This window comes from Alligator mississippiensis, chromosome 1 (assembly GCF_030867095.1).
Source record: "Alligator mississippiensis isolate rAllMis1 chromosome 1, rAllMis1, whole genome shotgun sequence".
NCBI classification, from domain to species: Eukaryota; Metazoa; Chordata; order Crocodylia; family Alligatoridae; genus Alligator; species Alligator mississippiensis.
Window position 1 is genome coordinate 471,626,417 of NC_081824.1, and position 10,333 is coordinate 471,636,749.

At 52.6% G+C, this 10,333-nt stretch overlaps 1 long non-coding RNA gene across 1 annotated transcript; it reads left to right on the forward strand.

Annotated features, from left to right (window-relative positions):
• Positions 1-2,710: 2,710 nt before the first annotated feature.
• LOC132250299 (uncharacterized) lies at positions 2,711-5,330 on the forward strand. The gene is made up of 3 exons (XR_009461978.1): positions 2,711-2,903; positions 3,499-3,564; positions 5,047-5,330. It is a non-coding gene; the product is annotated as an uncharacterized LOC132250299 (long non-coding RNA).
• Positions 5,331-10,333: the final 5,003 nt, after the last annotated feature.

Genomic DNA, 10,333 nt, shown 5'->3' on the forward strand with positions numbered 1-10,333 from the left:
CTGTGCACGTGCATGTATGTGCATGCATGTGTCTGTGTGCACATGTGCATGTCTGCATGCACGTGTGTGCATGTGTGTTGTGCATGCATGCATCTGCATACATGAGCTTGTGCTTACATGTGTCTGCCTGCTTGCATATGTCTGCATGCATGCATACGTGTGTGCATGCACGCGTCTGTGTGCCTACATGTATGTGCGTGCATGTCTGCATGCATACACATGCATGTGTCTGTGTGCATGTGTGTGTGCATGTGCACCTGTACATGCTTAGGTGTGCACGCACAAGTCTGCATGCACGAGTGTGCTTCTGGGTTTCTGCACACATGTGTGTGCAGGTGTATGTATCTATGTGTGTGCATGTGTACATGCATGTGTCTGTGCGTGTCTGTGTGTATGTGTTTGTGCATCCATGTATGTTCTTTCATGTCTGTGCATGTGTGTGAATGTCTGTGTGCATGTGTGCATGTCTGTGTGCGTATGTGAATGTGTCTGTGTGCATGTGTGTGTGCGTGCATGTGCCTGTGCGTGCATGTGTGCATGTGTGTGCGTGTATGTTTGTGGGGGTGTAGGCTGAAGCTGTGTTGGTCTAAGGACCCAGGCAAGCAAGGTTCCTTGGGTGAATTGGATATCTTTTATGAAACCAACCCAAATAGTTGGAGACTAGTTATTAAGCAAGCTTTCGGGCTCAAAAACCCTTCGTCAGGCTAAGGGATGTCTGTGTGCATTCATATGTACCTCCATGTGTCTGTTCATGAGTCTGCATGTCTACGTATCTGTGTGCATGTGAGTGCCTGCATGAGTGTGTGTGCATGCGTGCATGCATATGTGCATGTGTCTGTGTGCATGTGTGTATGCATGTGCACACGTGTTTGTGCGTGTGCTCCTCTCTGCATGTTCACATGCCTGTCTGTGCATGTGTGTCTGTGTTCATGGCAGGGAGAGTGTATTTGTGTCTGCGTGTCCATGTGCAGAGAGTGAGTGTGTAGAGTGCATGCCTGCCTACATGTGTGCATATGTCTGTCTATGTGTGTGCGTGTGCATGCATCTGTGTTAATGGCATGGAGAGCGTGTTAATGTGTGCACGTGCAGAGCACGTCTCTGTCTCTGTGTGCATGTGTCTGTGCATGCGTGTGCCTGTGTGTATGTGTGTGTGTTCATGGCAGGGAGAATATGCTTGTGCCTGCGTGCCCATGTGCAGAGAGATGGTGCGTCATGAAGGACACGTGCCCACAGCGGCGACGGGAGCGGGGCAGTGGTAGTGGGAGAGTGGCGGGGCTAAGCGGGAGCTCCCTCAGACGGCACTGGTGCTGGCATCGGTCGGGGGGTGGGGGGAGGTGGCGAGCGCTGGACAGGGGGCAGCGACCACCCACAGACCTTGCCAGCAGTGTGGGCAGTGCCTTTTAGTAGGGGGTGCACCGCCACGCTCAGGGGGCGCATGTGCACCTGTGTGCACCCCCACACATCGCCCCTGTGCTAAGTAGAGTGTGTGCCTGTCTGTGTGCACGCCTGTGTGTGAGTGTGTGTGTATTAGCCATAATGGGGGAGGGGGGATTGGTAGCAGGGAGAAGAGGGGGGCATGTGCCTCCCACCCCCAGCCCAGCAGGGTCTTCTGTGACAAAAGGGGTTTGATCTGATCTTCTTATGCTGCTGCTCCTGTCCCTTTAGTAGCACACCGAGAGGGCATCGAATCATCAAACCCGGGACTGGAAGAGGCGTCGGGGCCATCCAGTCACCCCTGCTCGAGGCGGGATCACCCCTACAAACTCGGCCAGCCAAGCATCAACCCTGCTCTCACGCCTTGGCAAGCATGGAGATTGCACAACTCTCCGGGTAGCCCCTTTCCGTGCTCAAAAAAACCTGAAAAAATCGCCCTCATATAGTGCGAAAGGACTTGTATCGAACCTAAATGTCCCCTGCTGCAATTCTTGATTTCCTCTGAGTCTGTTTCTGTGGTTGAAGAAAACAGGACACGTCTCCGTCCTCTCCATGGCCACCGCTCAGGGATTTGAAGACATCGAGCTCTCGAGGACTAATCTCACAACACAGTCGTTCAACCAAGATCCGTCCGTCTTCCAATCCGTTCATCTAAAACGAAAGAGATAGCGCGGTTATGGTTAAGGAACCAGGCAGGAAAGGTAAAATGAGGATGGCAGAGAAGGAGCACTACCTCGAGGTGCAGTAAGCACATGATATCCATGAAAGAGCCTCTTCAGCCGCAGCTCTGGTGCAAGGGCTGTTTGACCAAAGGCAGAAGAGGGAGATCCAGGGCACGGATCTGGTTAAACAGTTCTCCCTCCAGAAAGGGAAAAGGCTTGAAGAGAAACTGGGGGAAGTTGCCCATGAAAGCGGTGCAACGCTGAGACACTGGGAGGACCCACACGGTCAAAGGGCCGACAGTAGGCAGCAAGTAATACAGTGTATTCCCCAGTGCAGAGCTCGGAGCAGCGGGAGCCCCCGGCCTCCAGAAATAGAGGTTAGAGTCACAGCAGGGAGCATGTGTGAGACAGACCTGGGCCGTCTGTTCTTGTGCACAGACAAGAAATGGTGTTCGTTAGGACCTGGTGTTGGAGTCCCTTTCCTCACCCGCTGTCACAGTGCCCTGGAGGGAAACCCTGGCAGGGGCCAGTCCTGTGCGAAGTCCCTCCTTGTGAGCACCATCAGGCCGCGTGCAAGCCCAGCCCTGTCTCACACCTGGAGGCTGATGCAGCGGTGCGGCCGGACACGGCCGAGACGTGCACGCGGGGAGACCCGGAGAAGGTGACGCGCATCACAATGGCCCCTTCTAGAACCGGCTCGTCGCCGTGCGGCTCCTGGAGACGCGCACAGCAGTTGGACTGCTCCCGAGCCAACACTGCTTGGAGTCAGGTCACACCTGTGTCCTTGGTGTCACCCTGACCGCAAGGGTAAGTGTGGGCAAACGAGGGGGTGTTTGCACCCACACTTGGGGGGTCCTAGGGGTGGGTGACTTGTGGCTGGGGGAATTGTCACTTTTATGCTTTCGTTTCTTTCCTAAACATGACTTCAGTCCGCTTCAGTACAAGCCAAGGGCTGAAGACGAGGTGTGCTGGCCTGACATGGGGAGGCGGGGGGAGTGCTTGGAGCGATGCTATTTGGCTGGGCAGGCAAGGTGAGGGGTGCAGCGGAGCAGGCAGTGAGGATGCGGATGGTTGCTTTAGGGTTTCCATATTTCCAGGTCCAAAATGCAGGACACCTGTCACATGGCGGAGGGGGGGCGGGGGATATGACAGTGGGGGGCAGAGACATGCCAGTGCCCTGTCCCTGCCCATGCTGTTGCCCCTCAGTGCCAAGCCACAGCCCCCGCCAGCCCTGCTGCTGCCCCTCACCCCCAACCCACTGACCCCAGCCTGCCAGTGCCCCTCACCCCAAACTGCAGTACCCTGCCCCCCGGCCATGATGCTGTCCCTCGCTCCAGACATCAAGTAACTGGGAATGACTGGTTGTGGTTTCAACTTGCTCTTCAATATTTCTTTCATACAGCTACAGAAGACTGGACAGTCTTTTATCCCGGGAGAAAAATATGGGATCCTTTGGAAAGAGAGGAAGGTAAATCAAATAGAGATGCCAATTCTCACTGTCACACACTCATTTTGCCCTGTCTAATTTGAGAGATTCAGGTGTGAATTGAAGAATGCAGTGCTGAGGGGAGGGGAGGGGAAGGGCAGGGAGCTGCGCTGGAAAGGAGACGGCCCAGCCAGGTCTCTGCGCATAGCGGTGCAGTGAGCGCTGGAGCAGGGCCAGAAAAGGCAATATACTCCACGCAGGATTCGGAGAGAGCTCGTGCAGAAAGACCGAGCCCCGAGGCCCGCAGACACGCAACGACGCCTTACTTCACTTCCATTCCCCTCTTTACTCTAGGGAAGGAGAAGATGCTATTGCTGCTAACTTTGCCCTGGTTGAGCGCTGAGGAAAAGGGCCAAGCGCTCAACCCAGCGATACCAGTTTTTCTGTTGGCTTTTTTTGGTAATTGAACTGACCCCGAAATTCTGCTTCCAGTCTCATTGGTTGCCGTCCATTGACTCTGGGGGATTTACATAACCAAACCCTGATTATTAAAGTGTTTTGTGTTGGATGATAGCCTTGAAGGGTCTTCTTTGGGGTCTTCTTCTCCTTTAATGCCTTAGTAGTCCCATCGATGCACTGTTTCTCTTACAAGTTTCCTGCTTTAATCTATTTTAAAAATGTATTTCTATGCATTTAATTGGGTGTCCAGCTGGAATAAACTCCCCGCAGTGGTGGTTCATAGATGCAGGGTGGGAAGGGCCCCGAGCAGATCATCGAGTCCGACCCCCTGCCTGGGCAGGAATGAATACTGGGCTCATATGAGCCCTGGTAAGCTGAAGCTCATCTGACCCAGCTAGTTGTTATCCAGGCTCCTTGGAAAGACCTCCGAGGTAGGAGCCAGCACCGCTCCCCTTGGCAGCTGGTTCCAGATCCTGGCCGCCCTGACTGTGACCCTGAGGGGTGCAGTCACCTCCCCTGGAAATCTTCAGGAGCAGACGGGACGGTCACCTCGCCGCGGTGGCTTGAGCCCCGGTGTCTTGTCCTGCCTGGTGCAGGGGCTGGACCCGCTCTGTCGGCTTCTCCTGGATTTCAATTTCCAGTTTCTAAATGAGTTGATGCAAACGGTCTCCTAAAACTTCCTACTTAATATCATAACACTTTTCTTCTTGCCTTCCTGCTTCCTTTTTTTGTGAAGAGGTATGGCTCTGTGCCAGTGTGCTCACGGTCCATGTCTCCATGACGGCATGCTTTTGAACTTAAAGTAAGGACATACATTTATTCAATTTTAACTTTAGGATCTTCCCCATTGTTCTTTCCGCAGTTTGTGCACGCTCATCGGGCCACGCTTTATGCATACAAAGAAACGGCACAAATGCATTTTGAATTCTTTTCTCTTTTTTTCTCTCTGTTTTATTTTGGTTTTACTTCGAACGGTGTAGATGTGCTTAGCACCTAATCACCTTTGCTCCTTACACCAGTAGAAGAAATAATTTCCAATTAACTTGGTTTTGAACTCCTCAACAGGGCATCTCAGGAGGAGGGACAAGGATGGAGATGCATCCCTCTGCCATCCTGCCTCGAGCACTGCCGCACGCAGGAGCTGAGGCCCGAAGCAGGCAGCCAGACAGGGCAGCAGATGTTTGCCACAGCAGAGTCAAGGGCCTGGGACGCTGTGTGGCGGCAGCAGCTGCGGCTGCAGCAGGCAGGCCAGGAGCGGGTAAGACCATCCACTGCTCGGTCTCCCCCACGCACAACCCACCCTCCCTTCTATGCCCCGGGGGCAAAAATGAGTAGTTGTACCCCTGTCTGCCCACTCTGGGACCTCCTCCATTTCAAAATCCTAGATGTTATCCTCCCTTTTGAAGAACCCTTTCCAAACTCACCATGTCCATTTGTAGCCTAACTGGTAAGAAAACCAATTACTCTTTCAACATCACAACCACATGGCAAATTGAGCTAGTACCGGCGGGGCTGTCTTTACCCATCCAGATCGGAAGTTGTTGCAGACTTTGAGAAGCCGTCAGAATTTGGCCGTCCCCCACGACCGTCCTGTTTGATCAGAAACCAGTTGTATTTGGAGACATCCTGAGGCGGAGGGTTGAGGCCCCATTCTGAATGCAAAGTGCTGAGTTTGATGATTGCTGAGGAGGCAGTTGCAAAGGATGCTGTCTTTATTCACAGAGACTTTTGTCATTCGTTTCCATAGCTACAAAAATGGGGTGCTTCTTTGCATCACAACTCATTGCCATTTGTTGCACACCAACACCATAGATTAAAAGTAACACCTCTTTGGTGCCTGCTGCCCAGAGGACTGCTGCTAGAGATGACTACCAGCTGTGATCTGGAGACATCCTCTGTGGCACCCTTGAAAGGTCCCCTGGGGCACCCCGACTACCAATCCTTGATCTAGAACGTGTGCACTTTGACACGTGCTCTCACAGGGTAAGCTGTGGGCAATTTTGTGGACATAGCGTAAAACTTGTATGCTGTGAAAATGCTCCTTCCCGTTATCAGAGAGAATAGCTCCTGAAGTATGGAACATCTTCTGGATCGGTTTGATATTCCACAGCTAAAATATAAGCACATGCACGAGGTGGAGAGCACTCAGATCAAGTCACGCATGACACAATGCATCTCAGTCTTAAGGTGCAGGCAGACATGACATTTGAAATGTCTCCAGGCATAGCTGGCTTGGGGCTGTTTCAAAAAGGGAACCACCGCAGGACATTGCACGGCCCCTGCAGTGGCCCTTGGCTGGAGCACTTGGAAATCTCCACGAGGCTGTCGCAATCGGTGACTTTGCTGCCCCTTTCCGCCTCCCCCCACAGGGCAGAGGAACGGAGGATGCTGCCAGTGCTGCTCCGCTCCCGTTCCCCCCTCCCCCAAACCCTCTCCCTTACTGACATGGGCTCGAGAGTGGGAGTGCGGGGAGGGCAGTGGTGGGGGTGTGGTGGTGTGGTAGGATGTCTCTCGGGGAGGGGGCATGGGGGTGTAGTGGTGAAGGAAACAAGGAGTCTAGTGCAGGGGCTTGCAGAGTTTGGTGGACTTGGGCTCTTGAACCCCCAGTCCCCTGTCCTCTCCATTTGTTGGTGGAGCAGAGGGGTAGACTGGGGTGTCAGGGGGATTGGGATAGAGAACCTGGCTCAGGTGGCGATACAGCGTCTGGGCTCTGGCTCCATTCTGAATTGTGTTACTGAGTCCTTTAGTGAATGTGTGCACTCCCCTTCTCTGCCTTTCAGTCTGCTGAACAGAAAAACCAGTTCCTGTGATATTTGTGTTTCACTAAGGTGGTTTAAGGAGAGCAGCTGGTGCTTAGAGCACTTTAGCTGAGGCTGGCTTGTGTCTGAGGTTGGTGTTTGTACAGGGGAAGGTCCGTGGTGGGTATCTGATAGTATCGAAGTGGGAGTGTGTCTCAGCCTGATGTTAAGCAAGGAAACAAGATCCGTGTAATGTGCTGTATATGTCGTGTGTTTTGTGGCATAGAGTGGGAGGGTAGATACAAGCCAATGTTGTGTAGAGCTGATACAGAGCGCATACGACGGTCTGAAGGTGTTTTCTTGATTAATAGTGGGAAGGTGGCCCATGAAGAGAGAGGAAAGTGGAAGATCTGGTAGTTTGGGTAGGTGGAACTCATGTGACCAGTGGGTGGCTGGTACACACTAGTACATCAAGCATGGGACATTATTATGAGAGCAAGTGCCTGGGATTGCAAATGCTGAAGATGTAGCATGAGCCGCTGTGAGGATTGTTGGACTATTGAAAGAAGGTGTGACTGCTCGAAGCCCTCTAGATTAGGTCGAATGTCCAGCAGTCAGATGCGGGGATATGGTGACCCTGACTATCGTCTGCCACGTCTTGATGTAAGAAGTCTTGTGTCAGGAGGATTGAATTCTAGACACCACTAAACATCAGGACATAGAGACAATGAATCCTATGGCTCCAAACTTCCCTTGTAGCCCCTCGTAGTGACACTGGGAATTCAGTCCTACATGTAAACTGAAACTCGCAGGTCTCGTTCTTTTCAGAATTAGCTTGTATTTATTCAATTCTTGTTCTTTATTCTAGGACCTCACGTATCTCTGGGCACAAGACCTGGAGCTCATTAAATATCCCCAGGTAATCCGACGGCCACGTCCAATTCAGGTACGTCTTCCTTCCAGTCTCCCTTACCAAGTCAGAAAAACCAAGACTACCCGACCAGGAACTTGGACTATAGCCCTTCTGGGCAGTATCCTCTCTAACTCCCCTTGAAGTCAGACAAAGTCGGGGGGGGGGGGGGTTGCACTTTATGTCAGTGAGCAATATACATCAACCCTCATCAAGACAGAATCCGAGGTTGAGGAAGTAGAAGGATTGTGGGTTAGGCTACATGGGGGGGCAAGGAGAAAGGGATTTGGTGGTAGGGGTCTGCTACAGACCCCCACACCAAGGGGAAGAAATAGATGCAGGGCTGCTGAGGTAACTCTCGGAGACCATAAAAGCTAAAGAGGCAGTAGTCATGGGGGACCTAAACTACCCAGACATCTGCTGGGAGACGCAGACAGCAAGGTCCCATCGCTCACGCAGGTTTCTAACCTGTGTACAGGACCTCCACCTGACACAGGAGGTACACGGTCCCACTAGGGGGAATGCCATACTGGATCTGGTATTGGCAACGGGAGATGACATGATCGGTAGCCATTTGGGAGCCATTTGGAGGGGACCTCCAGATCGGTAGCCATTTGGGAGACAGTGATCACCTAATAATAGAATTCAACATAAGAGGGCGAGTGGGTAAGGTAACTAGTAGGGTGAAAGTGCTAGACTTCAGGAAAGCTGATCTCATTGCACTCAGGCAATTAGTCAAGAACGCACTGCAGAGTAGGAGTTTTGAAGGGATGGGAGCCCAAGAAGGGTGGCTGTGCCTAAAGGAAACGATCCTTCGGGCACAAAGCAAGACGATCCACAAGCGATGCAAAAAAGGGAAAGGGGCCAGGAGGCTTCCATGGCTGACCAGAGAAATCCAGGGCAGCCTAAGGGCCAAAAGGGGAGCACATAAAAAGTGGAAACAGGGTGAGATCACTAAAGATGAATATACCTCCTCTGCTCGTGCTTGTAGGGAGGCAGTTAGGCGGGCCAAAGCTACCATGGAGCTGAGGATGGCAACCCAAGTAAAGGACAACAAGAAATTGTTTTTTAGATATATTGGGAGTAAAAGGAAGGCCCAGGGAGGAATAGGACCCCTGCTAAATGGGCAGAAACAATTGGTGACAGACAGGGGGGACAAGGCTGAACTCCTCAACGAGTTCTTTGCCTCAGTGTTCCTAAGCGAGGGGCACGACAAGTCTCTCACTGGGGTTGTAGAGAGGCAGCAGCAAGGCGCCAGACTGCCATGCGTAGACCCTCAGGTGGTGCAGAGTCATTTGGAAGAACTGGATGCCTTTAAGTCGGCAGGCCCGGATGGGCTCCATCCGTGGGTGCTGAAGGCACTGGCCGACATCATTGCAGAGCCACTGGCAGGAATATTTGAACGCTCGTGGCGCACGGGCCAAGTCCCAGAAGACTGGAAAAGGGCTAACGTGGTCCCCATTTTCAAAAAGGGGAGGAAGGAGGACCCGGGCAACTATAGGCCAGTCAGTCTCACCTCCATCCTTGGTAAAGTCTTTGAAAAAATTATCAAGGCTCACATTTGTGAGAGCCCGGCAGGACAAATTATGCTGAGGGGAAACCAGCACGGGTTTGTGGCGGGCAGATCGTGCCTGACCAACCTAGTCTCTTTCTATGACCAGGTTACGAAACGCCTGGACACAGGAGGAGGGGTGGATGTCGTATACTTAGACTTCAGGAAGGCCTTCGATACGGTATCCCACCCCATACTGGTGACCAAGCTAAGAGGCTGTGATGCGGATGACTACACAGTCTGGTGGGTGGCGAATTGGCTAGAGGGTCGCACCCAAAGAGTCGTGGTGGATGGGTCGGTCTCGACCTGGAAGGGTATGGGCAGTTGGGTCCCGCAGGGCTCGGTCCTTGGACCGATATTGTTTAATGTCTTCATCAGTGACTTGGACGAGGGAGTCAAATGTACTCTGTCCAAGTTTGCAGATGACACAAAGCTATGGGGAGAAGTGGACATGCCGGAGGACAGGGAACAGCTGCAGGCAGACCTGGATAGGTTGGACAAGTGGGCAGAAAACAACAGGATGCAGTTCAACAAGGAGAAATGCAAAGTGCTGCACCTAGGGAGGAAAAATGTCCAGCACACCTACAGCCTAGGGAATGACCTGCTGGGTGGCACGGAAGCAGAAAGGGATCTCGGAGTCCTAGTGGACTCCGAGCCGGCAGTGTGATGAAGCCATCAGAAAAGCTAACAGCACTTTATTGTGCATCAGCAGATGCATGACGAATAGGTCCAGGGAGGTGATACTTCCCCTCTATCGGGCGTTGGTCAGACCGCAGTTGGAGTACTGCGTGCAGTTTTGGGCGCCGCACTTCAAGAAGGATGCAGATAACCTGGAGAGGGTCCAGAGAAGGGCCACTCGTATGGTTAAGGGCTTGCAGGCCAAGCCCTACGAGGAGAGACTAGAGAAACTGGACCTTTTCAGCCTCCGCAAGAGAAGGTTGAGAGGCGACCTTGTGGCTGCCTTTAAGTTCATCACGGGGGCACAGAAGGGAATTGGTGAGGATTTACTCACCAAGGCGCCCCCGGGGGTTACAAGAAACAATGGCCACAAGCTAGCAGAGAGCAGATTTAGACTGGACATTAGGAAGAACTTCTTCACAGTTCGAGTGGCCAAGGTCTGGAACGGGCTCCCAAGGGAGGTGGTGCTCTCCC